General features: G+C 40.2%; 1 long non-coding RNA gene and 1 pseudogene across 1 annotated transcript; one reads left to right on the plus strand and one right to left on the minus strand.

Annotated features, from left to right (window-relative positions):
- Nucleotides 1-1,882: 1,882 nt before the first annotated feature.
- Nucleotides 1,883-2,643, plus strand: LOC130139728 (uncharacterized). Its single transcript, XR_008817829.1, has 2 exons — nucleotides 1,883-2,196; nucleotides 2,304-2,643. It is a non-coding gene; the product is annotated as an uncharacterized LOC130139728 (long non-coding RNA).
- Nucleotides 2,644-5,507: 2,864 nt separating this feature from the next.
- LOC115668766 (uncharacterized) lies at nucleotides 5,508-9,457 on the minus strand (annotated as a pseudogene).
- Nucleotides 9,458-14,577: the final 5,120 nt, after the last annotated feature.

Below are 14,577 nucleotides of genomic sequence, written 5' to 3' on the forward strand. Positions count from 1 at the left end.
GAGCTCTTTTAAGTTAAATTCTAGCTGATTCAAATATAAATGGTAATGGTCCTGGAAGATCAACTCAAGTCGATGATGATTTAGCTAGACATTTCAGTAACGCATTTCTTCAACTTTTTCAGATATTTGTTGAGGTAGCTGGTACTTACAGGGTGATTATGCCTCTTGCAATTAACAAGCAAAAATGAGAATCTTCAAGTTTTCACTCAATTTGATAAGACAAGTGTATCCATTGAATCAATGTAAATGTGGATAGGATACACTTGAACTACGCCTTTCGTTTTTCTTGTATATGTAAATTTGGGTGTATAGCTTACGTCACAAATTTCCTATATGTAAGTTTGCCCATCTACTTCCTTTGATTTTACTTTCATTGTCCCTGAAATGTTTCATACATGATAATCCAGGATCTCCTGCATGCATTGAAATGTTGCTTGAAGTTTGATGATGCGATTCACTATGCACAATATGTGAGTACTTTTATCGTTTCTTTAATTAGCATTAAGATATCATCGGAAGTTTGTGGACAATAGCACAAACTCCAACATTTAGTACCACTAATATTTGCACTAAAAACTTAATAATTCCTTCGTGTGATATCTCTGTAACACTAGGTTTTGAGGTGGGAAGAAATGCCTGCTGTTGAACGTGCTCATTTGTCGCGGGAGAAACAGGCAATTTTTTAACTCTTCCTTTTATTGCCAAAGTTCAATATCCTAATCATTTCTCTTGTGAGAAATCCATAATATAGGATGTATTTGCGAGCAATGTACTGCAACCTATTTGGGCTACTATGTTTATTTGTTGGGCTTATCTGCAAACAATAGACAGTCTTGAGTGGATGTACCGATGTACCAGTAGAGTCGCATCTTAGTGGAACTCAAAGCTTAGAAATAGTAGCTAGAATGAATTTGTTAGATGTTAACTTGTAAATTGTGTTGTCTGGGTGGCTGGCTTTGCTGCTTTGTCCAATTGAAAATCATTGGATATCTAATCTAATGAATCAATAGTTGATTGTTTTTGTTGGTTGTGGAGCACTTCTGCTGTGGTTAGTGTGGTTAAAGCCAATATTCAACGTGATATGTTAATGTTAGGGATTTTGGAATGACAACGGTGACTATAAAAGTGTAGCTGATCCTGAAAATTGTGTATAGAATATAGACATTCTATGGTACACATGGTGATCGATTTGCCAAATTTATTGGTTTTTTAATAGCTTGTCCGGATACTTCATTTAGACACAATGGATTAATGCATAAGATATGAACTTTCCTTGAATCTTTTTTTCTAGACATAAAACTGTCTAAGGAAAAGTAGGTGTGGCTCCAATGAGGGAAAGACATAAGTCCATGATACCCCATTGAGATGATTTTTCTTGTTTGGCAGTAAGTAAGAGATTAAACCCCAATATCGTTAATTTCGATTTTCCGTTCGTTATTGATGACGATGTGGAGTTTAGTAATTACATTGGGTCCCTAAATAAATCCCATGCTTGTATATTTTGCTGATTGTGCTCTAAAAATGTTTGTGTGAGTGATTGTGTTCTAAAAATGTTTGTTTTTTATTTCATTAGGAGGGAACTTCATAGTCTCTCACCACCTCAGTTATTTTGCACTTGTAAAGATATCAAATGACTGACTTAGAGGTAATTCTTTACTCATAAAACATAATTTGTGATGCATGGGATGGTTTTCTCAAATGAACTTGAAGCATATCATAAGCATATCAACAAAGGATTTGGAGTGAGAAAGGGTAATGCGGTTAAAAATAGAAAAGGTGAAAATAACCCGGCGGACTTTTTTGTGTAATTGTGAGGGGTATTCGGTTGGGTCATCTGATCAAGAAAAGAAATATGAGAGATTCGGTTGGGTCATCGGAAAATATCCAATATGCAGCTTCAGTGATCGGAGGCTCATTCATGATCAAAGGTATTTCGACTTACCATTTGTTTTGGGCTGCTACTTATAATGAAATCATTGGTATTTTGACTTACCATTTAGTGATCGGAGGCTCATTCACCTATAATATTTGTTCAGCAATGTGCAGATCAAGAGTGATTTGAACCTGTCAACTGGTGTGAAGTATCAGTGTGAAGTTTCAAGAATGATCCGAAGGAACAAGTTCGTATGGCGTCGTCTCACAATTTAGTATTTGGGTCCAGAATGCATGAACTCATGCATATATTGAAGATGATTGGTTTTGATTCAAGCTAGCAAAATTACAAGCTCTACTATACTAGACTGAAAATGTATTTATGTATCATAGGTGGATTCTAAATTGATTCCCTTGTCTAAATTGAACAGGGACCTGGTGAGAAGCCAGCAGCAGCACCACCAGCTACAGCACTTGCAGCTGAGTTAGTATATGCAACAAAATGGGCAGATTTCTCTTTATCCACAGTTGGATTTATCTTATAGAATTTTATTGGGCTTTCAGGGTATTGAACAAGGCAAAGAAGTGAGACCCGTGATGAAGAACACTAAAGAGTACACAAATTTTGGTGTTCTTTGTGTCTTTAGTAACTATGTTAGATTATTTTTGCCTACTTGTTTCTGTTTGTTTTGGAACTTACTGTTTCGTCCGGTAGAAAGACGGAGTTTGATGATTTTTAAAGTTCTATTTAGATCCTTGTCTTTCCAATTATTACCGTGGATTTCATTCTTTTAGTGTTGCACTTGGGTGTGACTGTTTTTCTCTGATTCATCCTTACTCACTTCGTTGGATCCATCTATGTGCATTATCAATTTGTATGAATGGAGTTTCTTTTCTAAAAAAGAGAGAGAGTGGCAGCATTGGAAGCTGGTACACCCATATGTCGTAGAAGGGTGCATTACCTATAGCAATTACATTTGTCGTGACTAGAGTTGAAAATGATCACAATTCGTGGTGTTTTATGATCATGTGTGGGTTTATCTTGCGTCAGAATAAGCAAAGCTAATATTGTTTGGCATACTTTAGGTAAAAAGCGTTATGTTGCTTAAAACAGGCAAGCACTGTGTGTTAATCTTGTCTATCAAGAAAATTGACCCAAAAAACGATTATGTTTTGAATTAAGGTCTGCTTCTGGAGTGAAAGATGGGAAATTCTTCATTGGGACTTAACAAAATGACCAGATGGATGAAAAATTTAGCATCCTATTCGGGATAAGGTCTGTTTCCACAAGTTAGAGCATCCTTTTTAGTAAATGAATTCCACATTTGAGGTCTGAATATTAGTTTCTTCATGTTGTATATCTCCGCAATCTTAATTTCAATGTTCCTTGCACGGATTTAGAGCTTTTAGCAATTCTTTCGTGCAATATTGCCAAGTTTGTTTTGTGTCAATATGCCTTTCACATCTCCACATAAGTACATGGATATACATAAATTAGAGGAGTAAGAAAAGAAATGGGCACAAGACTAACCAAACTGTCCGCAACGCGGAGCTTTAGCGCGAAATTTGGTTGCGCCATAACTTTCTTCACTAAACTCCATTTCAAGCGAGCTTATAGTTAAAAGAAAGCTCATTCAGAGCACTACAAGAACCCTAACTTGGCCGTCCCAAAATCGAGCCGAAAGTGGACGAAAATCGGCCTAAAAGCCGCTGATCGCGCACTGTTCACTACGCACGCTCAACTTCAAAAATTCATATCAGGCAAACTGTAAGTCGTAATCGGGTTCCATAAAATCCCACGGTCCCGCAACATCCTAAACTACCAATTTTATATATATACGTAGCTCAATGACTAAAAAATCGGATTTCGCCACTTGAATAACACATAAATGGGCACAAAGACTAGCCAAACTATCCGCAACGCGAAGCTTAAGCAGGAAATTTAGTTGCACCGTAACTTTCTCCACTAAACTCTGTTCCAAGCAAGCTTATAGTTAAAAGAAAGCCCATTTGAAGTACTACAAGAACCCTTACTTGGCCGTTCCAAAATCGATCCGAAAGCGGACGAAAATCGGCCTAAAAGCCGCTGGTCGCGCACTGTTCACTGCACGCGCTCAACTTCAAAAATTCATATCTGGCAAACCGTAAGTCCTAATCGGGTTCCGTAAAATCCCACAGTCCCGCAACACCCTAAACTACCAATTCTACATATATATGTAGCTCAACGACTCAAAAATCGAACTTCGCCGGTCAAATAACACATAATTCTGAAATATGAGCCCTAACTCGGAAAAATATTCCGATTGAACAAACGAGGGGTGTGAATTCTTACTGGACATTGCTAATCGAAGTCGAATCGGCTTAGCGAGACCCTCGCGGTGCAAAATCCTCTTCTGTTTTCTCTTTTTCTTCTTCCTCATTCCTTTCCTCTCTTTTCTTTTCTTTCTCGACAGCTCTCGGCCCCTTTAAAAATCAGAAGATGTCCACTGTAGCTTTTGTTGACTTATTGGCTTGTTGATTTTTTTTTTTCCAAATATTACAAGTTCTCTCTCTAAATCCTGAGTTCTGTTTTCCATTCTCTCCCAATCTTACTAACAAGTGAAGAGAGTTGCAAAATAACACAAAATGGCATCCATCTTGCAGACAATTACACTACTTAAAGAGCAGTGAGTATATCTAATCTCCATGTCGCAACAATTCCATCCACTATTAACCAATTACACAATGGCTTATGAAAAATAGAATCTAATTGGCCTTTCCACTGTAATGCAGATACAAACCAAGCCAAATAGAAATAACAAAGCCAATCAGTTCACTCACATTGACAAGCTCACCACAAGGGACCTCCTCACCCGAACCAGAGGGCAGAAACAGAGGAGGTGCTATGTAGTTTATGGGAATTGCTAAAATAGAGGGCAGAGTGGATCAAGTAGGATTTTTCGCTTGAACAAATCAGACTATCTTTCCAGAAACAGTCATAACCAGACAATCTTTGCTGAAACAGTCAACCAAGAATTGGATTGAAGAAGATGAAATCCCATGTTATCATAACAAAGAAGCCATAACTAGACTATCTTTCCCACGATCATTGCATAATGGAATAGTCAACATCTTATTCACTGAATCCATCAGCAACAAAAGAACAAAAACAACCACATCACTTCCCTGAACCCATCATCAACAAAAAAATACAGCCACATCACTTCCCTAAACCCAACCCCCACAAATGGCTATCATTCTTATAGGTCAGAGTTGCGTCCTTTCAATATTTTTTTTCTTTCTTGATGGCCTTACTACTTTAACTGGAACTTCAACTTCAGCTTCTAGTGATGTTGATTCAACCTGTGCTTGTGTATCAATTCTTTGTCTCTTGTCCTCTCTAGCACTTTTTACTCTTAACCTAATATTATAAGATTTCATTAATTTAAAAATCGTTGTTAGTAAAAATGTAAATCTAACAAAATGGAAGTACTTACCGGAAGTTTTTGCCTAGACAATGGTGTTTGTGATGCCACTAACCCAGCCTTCTTAGTGGGGCATGTTAAACTATTGTGTCCCGTCTTCTTGCAACTTCGATATGTCATCTTCATTCCCATCCTCAACATCCTAATACCACTTGCGACCTCACCTTCCTCTTATTCTGCAACTATATCTGGATGCAGGAAACGTTTGGCAAACCACCTAGTCATGTAGAACAAGATTGAAGATCCATTAGGAGACTTGTGAATGATCATTACCGGGGTCGGAAGGAAAAGACCACTTGCCATTTAGTTTGGTTAAATGCAGATACATGTATGACGCGATCACTCCATTCTAAGTCCTTCCACTCATCAACAACACCATCATAGTGGAAAAGCATCACCACAAAATCATTTGCCAGAAACTGCAAAGTGAAAATTGACACAGTTAGCCTGGAAAAAAGCTCGATAAAAATAGGCTAAGCAACAGCCAGAAAAGTCTCCTCACCTTTGTAACAATTTTATTCACAAGATCCTTTTGCTTGATTCCAACAGCCACGGCAAACAAGTTAGACGAAGAACTAAGAGAGCCCTGTCCAAAGATCAAGCAAGTTAATGCATGTTCAGAACTATGATGTTATATCTTCTACATTGAAAAAACTATTGTCATTTCAGGTTGTTGTTTTTCCTCTGCAGAATCCCATAACGGCCTCATTTCCAAATCAGAAGAAATGGGAACAATACCTTCTGGTAAGGCCTCACTTCCACATGGTCTGCATCGATTCTGAAATGAAAACACAAATAAGCTATTAAGCAACAAGTGAGACATCTGGCATGGCACAATTAAATTGAAAGTGATGAGGTTCAAAACTGCCATTCTCTAATAACAAGCACTGGATGGAAGGATGACATACCGCACAAGTGCTGGTGTTAGAGCTCTGTGATTTATCAATTATCCTCCAATCCCATCCTGAGAATTTCTGCAAAACATTTTCAATTTCATTCGCAACATCCAGCATATAAACTACCGGAACCGAGTAACAGTGAAAAAACATGATTATCTGTAGAACTAAGAAGAGTAGGTATACACCTCTCTGTAATCTGATGCCAACAGCGCACTCCCGATGAAGAGTCCTAGACAAAACAAAGATGCCGCAGGAAAGAAGTTACAGAATTGTATCTCTGTTCTTGTCATTCTATGCTTCCAGCAAGCATTTATCTAACCCTGAAAGCCATAGTTAGACTGCAGTCCCATTGTTGTAATACATTTTACATATTCCTGCAAGTGATAGGATCCAGTCCTTAGTCAAGTTATCAATCTTATACTAAAATTATAAAATTAACCTAGTCAAAAGCCAATTATTGACTTCAACACAAAATGGCAATTTTCAGTGAAGTAATCTCTTATAAAGTTCATCCAGTTTCAATGAACTCTAAGCAAAGGTGTATAGTCATAAGTGAAAAAATATTGTACCATGGTTATTCAGAGGTAGGTCCATCTAACTATGAACACCAAAGTAAAATGCATCTCTGGAAATCCTAAGGATAGGAAAACTCAATGATAGTTTGGCACTTGTTTATATGGCATTGTTGTGCATTTAAACCTAAACAACACTCGTAGACATAAACACTTACTAAACCTTAAAAAACCCTCAGGAAGTCTCTAAATAACACAGGAGTTACTAAGGCCGTGTAGATTTTGCTCCATTATGTTAATGCTAGACCAAAGAAACTTGAGATTTTTCAAGATTTCTTACTTGGTGGAGAACTGCCCTCCGGGTGCTAGATCCAACATATTCCTCAAGATATTCCTGCACATAATACATTACGCTTCCATAATAGAAAGAAAAATAGACCAATGGCTTTACCCTGTGGATTGCTCTCTCTCTCTCTCTCTCTCAGATTATCTGAAACCTCTGTCCGTGGAAGCCTAACACATCGACGCACTTCCATGTTCCAAAAGAAAGACTCCAATCATAAGAACACAAATGAATTTACTTGGGAGTCATTTATTCATACTATCACAGAACAACTAATTGTTCTCCTGAAATCCTTCTTTCTTTTGGGATGGAGAAAGATTAAGCGTTTCTCCTTTGACAGAGATGAAAGGAGGATGCAGTGGATTTTACAATGATGGTTTAAGTACATAAGTACTGCCTACTTTTGAGTAGTGGGTATCCAAATCAACAGCAGCCCTTTGTTCCAGAGTTTTAGCCCTAAAAACGCGGATTGCAATTGAGATGGTTCGCCGGTCAATCTACGCAAATCAAAAGATCATTGTTAGACCACTCAAATAGTGGATCAAGTGCAATATCAGCACTGGATTCAATTTTTTTTGTTTTAATTGACAATGCAATTGCATCATCAAAACTAATTTAATTCACATGGTAAATAGCACGAGTAGCTACTTAAAACAAGTATGGGAATTTCTTTGGGAAAGTAAAAATGAAACCAATTTCCTTGAGGAAAGTCAAAACAGCTTCCACTTCCCCCAATAACAATGTTCCATCATATGGTGAGGTCAAGATACAGAATATGAATGGATTCAAGTGAACAATAAGCAGTTTCACCATTAAAAGGCAAACTGTGAGAGGACCCTTTTTTGCCTAGATGAAAACACGGAATCATCTCAGGAAGACTGCAACTGTGATGCAAAAAGGCTCTCGCTAGATATTGATCTTTCTTACAATCTCTATTTCAAAAAATCATTGTTCCTGCACAATATCCAAGGTTAAGTCCTATGCCTCTGCATTGCTTCTCATTTTCACAAGGAAAAGGACTCCTGTAGCTAATCAACGAGAGATCTTTTGAAAAATAGTCATTTCTATGATTTTGTGCAGTAGCTACGGCTGGGATATTCAAATGATGCAATGAGATCTTTTGAAGATTTTTCCATCTGAATGATTTTGTATGGTAGCTGTGATTGGGACATTCCAGAGATGCAAACTGTGAAAGCAACTTCTACTACTACGCGCAAACATTAATAAGGAACATTCTTGACATGGATTAAAATCGGCAAGTAACCAAACAGTAAAAGTTCATAACGGCTCCTTTCTAAGCAGTATATTAGTAAAAAAAATCCATTTCCTCTTGTTCATGTGGTTAAAGCAAAGGATAGGAGCATGGAACAGGCTCAGCATGCAATAAATGAACAACCTGTCTGTAAAGTACTGAATGGCGAACACCCACACAAACAAATGGTTCTTTTAATGATAAAAGAAACTGGGAAGAACATTCTTTCCCCTTTTAGTTTGCATGGAGAAAAAAGGAAGGACCATCGCATACTAAAATGAATGCAATACCTTTAGGAAACATTCATAACCTCCACCAGTCATATTGAGCAATCCTAAAGATAAAACTCTGTTGGGCACCATGGCAGCCAACTTGCAAGCGATCATAGCTCCTGTTTTGACAGCAAAAGAGGGCAGTTAGTCACCCTGAAACAAACAGGAACCCGATCTGGACTCACAAGTAGACATGTCATGGATGTGATTTTTAGTTCACTATTAAGTTTAAAAAATGGCCAGATAAATCCAGGCATCCAGAAATTGCAATCAGAATGGTTGTTTTAATTTCTCATATGAACCACAGAGCCAAATAAGCATCCATGAAATTTGGGTCATTCAAGACTCACTCATTGAATGGCCAATGACATGGGCTCTTTCCCATCCCAGGTGATCGAGTACAGCAATCACATCTTTCGCCATAATCTTTGTCCTGCTCCAGAAATCACATCGAAAGTCAAAGTCAATTTTCGTTAAAATGTTTTCGGAACAGCACCAAATTATCATCAAACTAAAAAACTAAGAAAGCCATCCAATGTCCACGATTAGTCCGAGGAAAGCTGAAGCTGCATTTCAGCTTTGTACCAACTGGCAACCATTCTCTTGTGAATACGCTCCCGATTCAAGAAACTCCACGAAGCAGCACACACTCAAACGAACTAGAAAGCTCACCATATGCGTCAATCGGACTCACGTGTACTCTGACTTGTCAGCGGGCACGGAGCTCCGGCCCGCGCCACGATTGTTGAACGCGCACACCTCGACCCCACCATCACCACCACCAGCGCTAGCTCCTCCACCGAGGGCTCGCCAAAGGGGCTTCGGGAGGCGACGGCGGGGGCGCGGTTAGTCACAGAGAGCCGAGCAAACCCGTTTCTCGGGACAAAGAGAGAAGGGCAGAGGACGAATCGCCAAATGGGGGGCTTCGGAGGCGACGGCGTAGGCGGAGGCGGCCGCGTGGTCGAGATCTGAGCCACCAATCTTCACTTTAGGGCAAAAACGACGGGAAGTTCAAGTCATGCAAAACTCTAACCTGAGAATGGGGCTTCGGGAAGTAACGCAGAGGGCGAGTCGAAGCCCGAGATCTCCAAAGGGGCTGCGGGAGGCGACGGCGGAGGCGCGGCTCGTCACAGAGAGCAGAGCGGAGCCGTTTCTTGGGATAGAGAGAGAGTGGCAGAGGACGAATCGCCAATGGAGGGCTTCGGAGGAGACGGCGACGCGACGGCGTAGGCGGAGGCGGCCGCGTGGTCAGGATCTGAGCCACCGATGGGCTCCGGGAGGCCACGACGGAGGAAACCGGCGGAGGCAGAGGCGCGGTCCACAAAAAGAGCCGCGCTTCGAGGAGGAAAGAGAGAGAGAGAGAGAGAGAGCAAATGGGTTTTCTAGAAGGGGACGGCGGAGGCAACCGGCGTAGGCGCGGCGGGTTCACGACCAAAGGATGCGAAGTCGGGGAGGAAGGGAGAGGAAGTCGGGGAGGAAGGAAAAGGAAGTCGCGAGCGCGAGGAATTTTGAGCGGGAGGAGTAAAGGAGAGAGAAACCAGGAGGTGAAAAGTGAATATTTGAGCACTAACGGAGGAGAGTTAACGGAGGTTGGGAGAGAGAAGGGAAAGAGTGAGATTTTTTAATAAATCTGATCTGTGGGCCCGCTTGCCACGTGTCACTCGCTCAATGGAGTTGTGTATTGCTGACGTGGAGTATTCCACTCATGCAATATTTTCTCGAGGGTGGCGGTGCTTGGGCCCAATGGGGGAGGAACAGCTGGCTCCGTAAAGGCCAAAACCCACACCCACCACCACTCGATGCGACAAATCATGGCCGAAATGCACCGGTGGTGATCCCTCTTCCCCTTTTCCCCATATCGGAAATCATTTCTATTATATCTTTTTTATTTCTGAAAAAATTGAAAAAAAAAAAAAAGATAAAGAATCGAAAGATCTGACCGACCCGAACCTCCCCAACGCTATTCCGTGCTGTGCGCACCTCATCGTCCCCGCGGTTCTCCATCAAAAAGCCGAGAAAAGAAGAAGAAAAAGAGAGAAGGACAAATAGAAAGGAAGAGGGGGCGGTAATGTGTGGCTGCGATTCCCGGAGATGGCGTGGGAAGGGTGGGCGAATTCGTGGGGAAGTTGTTTAGGACTTTTGTAAGTGCGCGTCGCGATGCTCCAGAAGCTGGTATTCCACGACCTACCCACCCACCACCCCCTCCGCTGTATTGCTCAGCAGTCCCTAATGGCTTTGTATCTGAGTTTTGATTTGGTGGAATTGGTAGGCTGGTTTTGGTATTGCTGGGCCGGGGATGAGGATGGCAATGTCATGTCGCGTCGCTTTCTCATCCAGATCTTGCTCCATTGCGACGTATTTTCCCTTCTTTTTTTTTATAAGAAAAGGGATAAGAATCCGAAAATCACATCGTTACTCTCGTGATAAAACATGATCCAATATTATGCCCTGACGACAAAAGAAGCAAACCTATCGGCAGACTCTATAATGGTTAGATAACCCAATTTTGCTAGCCAATCTGCACGTGCATTTCCCTCCTGAAATTATGGAGAATCTTGACCCGTCGAAAATGCTCGAGCATACTTCTAATTTGAGAAATGAGCGTGTCGCCAAAATGAGGCGAAGGAATTGATTTCCGAAGCGGAGAAATGGCTACTTACGAGTTTACCTCTACAACAAGTTTGGTAATATCCAAACATATCTACCATCATTTGTCTGGTGAATTTACTTTGAATGTGTCAATATGTGTAGCTTACTATACAAATTGTACTTTGTATACTGAGATCGACGATGTTTTGACGAAAAGAATTTTCCCTAGCAAAGTGGATCTAAGATAAGTTCCTATCAGTCGACTTAGGCTTCGCCTAATTAGCTACCGATCCCATTTGGACGGGGTAGGTACGGATTCCGATCCCTACCTCTTAGGCTTGAGGGTGCGCCGGCCGGGCCAGCAAAAGCTAGCAATTGCAAAAAATAATAATGATAAAGAAATGGGTAATGTCACAATTGGTCATTATTATTAACTCAAAAATCAAAATCATTTCTCTACTGTTCTTTTTTTTACTTTTCGAAAATCACTCATCTACTTTTTAAAAAACGTCGAGCACTTCTTGGGTTATACTTTTTCTTTTGATGGTCGATTTTTGCCGACATAGACCGACCGATAATTGACACGGACACACTTATACACATGTCTAGCTATGACTTGCTCAATTTACGTGGTACCAAATTGGCACCACGTCAAGCAATATAAAAAATAAAAAACAAATTGAAAGAGAGAGAGAGATGGGAGAGTCCATTACAACGATCATAGTTACCAACTAAAGCTCTAAGCTCCCGGCCACTAGGGCCATTCATGCTCAAGCTTGCAAATGCCACTGCCTACTCAAGCTCATGACCATGGCCACTCGATTTGAGCTTATTGCAATCATGGCAACTTGAACTTTGAACTCGATGCTGTTATGGCTGCAAGATCTTTTCGAGCAACGAAATTCTAGGCCATGGCCACTCAACCTTCGAGCTCACGACCATAGCCACTTAGTTGGTGGTTACGAGGTGGTACAAATCATATTTTTCGCATTGTTGGGGTTGTTAAATTTTGTGAGTTTTTGATTTAGTAGGATTTAAGGAAGAAGAAGAAGAAGAAAAAATCTGTAGGGGAGAGAGAGGGAGGAAGATTCAAAATTCAAAAAAATAAAAATAAAACCACATAAACAAATAAAAGGAAATTAAAATCCATGCCCGATTGATGGCACTTGGCAAAAGTGGAAAGACCAATGGTGACGCACCCATTCTATTGGCGCTTTTTCGGCCCGCTCTGATGCGTGTGAAGTAAACCCATCAGAGATCTATACGAATTGAATCGAGCAAAGATCGCAACTCAATGGTCCCAAGCTTTCCACGCAAGACTCTTACCAGTTTTAATGGGCATAAGGGCACCAGTGAAATTAATACTTGCAATAACTTCGCCCACAAGACTAATGATTGCGGGCAATTTCTTCTTATAGTATTGAGTGTATTTTCCCCTATTGAAATCAAATAGCATCACGTACAAAGGATTATTTCCTGGTCCAAAAGCATCATCAAAGCAAAAACCATCGAACGCAAATGCTTAATCATCCAGTCCCGGTCATGGATAAAAAGCAACACGAATATTATTCACGAGCAATCATCGTGTCTCCAACCTTTAAAATGATTACGGACCACGCCTAATTCCAACTCAACAAAAGGGTCTTGGAGAATATTGTAAACTCCACAAATCATGACTTGACAACAAAAATCCGCACCAAACAACTTCCCCAGCAAAATTTCAATTGATGAGCGCTTTCACATCCAAGCTTCTCCTCCCGTTTTCAACCAGAAAAGAAACAAAGAAAATAAAAAAAAAGTACTTTGCTAACGAGAAAACCCACTTCACGTATATTCAAGACCTAAGAAATATCTCCATTAACTCGGTCATATTTTCAGTCGATCCATTATTTCGACACCTTTTCTATGATATACGTGAAAAATTACACCAAATCGTGTATCTGCGTAATCAAATAGTAAATGTTCGATTCAGTGCCTCGATACCCTATAAGACCTTATTATGTACACATCAAAGACAAATACAATAATACAAACACCTAAACTAACGTACATCCCCAATTAAAAATATAGACGATACAGCTTAATGTATCGGTGGATCCAACTAGCTAATTAAAAGGATGGGGAGCAAGAAGATAACTTTGTCGCTCTCTTGTACCATTTCTATTTTAACTACGACCCCATAAATTACGAGTTCATTAGAAAAAAGACATTAAAGGCGAAAGTCCAATACACGACCCCCCAAACTATGCCAGAATTCTGACACGTGTATTTTAAAATTGATTGCATCCGATTGCTGGCTTTTACTCGCCAACCAGCTATCCATCTTGAATACGGCCCATTACCATATCGAGAATAAATTATTCTTTTTTGGGGTTATTATATAACGGGGTTAATACTATGAAAAATTCTAAATTGATATATATGTGACAAATTTATTTCAAATTAATTTTTTAACCACAAAAATACCCCCAAACTGGTACATTTGTGACAAATTTACCTTCCGTTAAATTATGTTAATATCACAAAAACACAAATTGGTACACTTATAACAAACGAAGGGTAAACCCCAAACTAGTACACCGTATCATCCAACTCAGAAATTTGATGAAAAAATTTAACGGAAATTAACGGAGGGTTAAATTGCCACATGTGTACCAGTTTGGGGGTTTTTTGATAGTCAAAAAATTAATTTTGGGTAAATTTATCACCGGTGTACCGATTTATGATCTTTGGTTGTCAAAAAATTAGTTTGAGGTAAATTTGCTACATCAGTTTGGGGTATTTGGCGGTATTAACCCTGTATAGCATGACCTCGTTAACAATTTTTCCCGAGGTTGCTTTATTAAGCACGTCAATTTCTATTTTTTTTTATTATTTATTGATTAATTTTATCTAATGCGAGAAATATCGAAAAGTGGTTTTTTTCCTTTAAATTCGTTCGTTCAAGAAGTATTTTGGAGCCGCGTAAGTAGGAATCTTCTGTCCACAAATACAACGACGAGAAAAAAAAAAAGACGAATTCCGTCTGCCAACCGGTCTTCCCCCGCCGGTCAAAAGCAAACCACAGGATTGCCAGCAGCTTTGGGGAATGGGGCGGCGGACACGTGTCGGTAGGCCGTTGGGGGTTTCTCTTTCGTTTTGGGAAAGCACACGATTCTCGACTGGCGCGAGTCATTTGAGTACGTAGGGACGGACGGCCCGTAGACCCCTAGCTTTGTCCCCCGGGTTACCCTGTAAAGCGTGACCCGATTCTCCGGGGTATTGCCGGTGACCCAGTTCTGTTTGGCCAACCACATGTGGCCATGTTGTAAAAAGTGTATATCCAATCTCTATACTTTATATACTCTTCGGACAAATTAAAAGAAAATGGGTGC

This window comes from Syzygium oleosum, unplaced genomic scaffold (genome assembly GCF_021117445.2).
Source record: "Syzygium oleosum isolate NSW1041296 unplaced genomic scaffold, Sole_v2.1 Sole_v2.13, whole genome shotgun sequence".
Classification (NCBI taxonomy): domain Eukaryota; kingdom Viridiplantae; phylum Streptophyta; class Magnoliopsida; order Myrtales; family Myrtaceae; genus Syzygium; species Syzygium oleosum.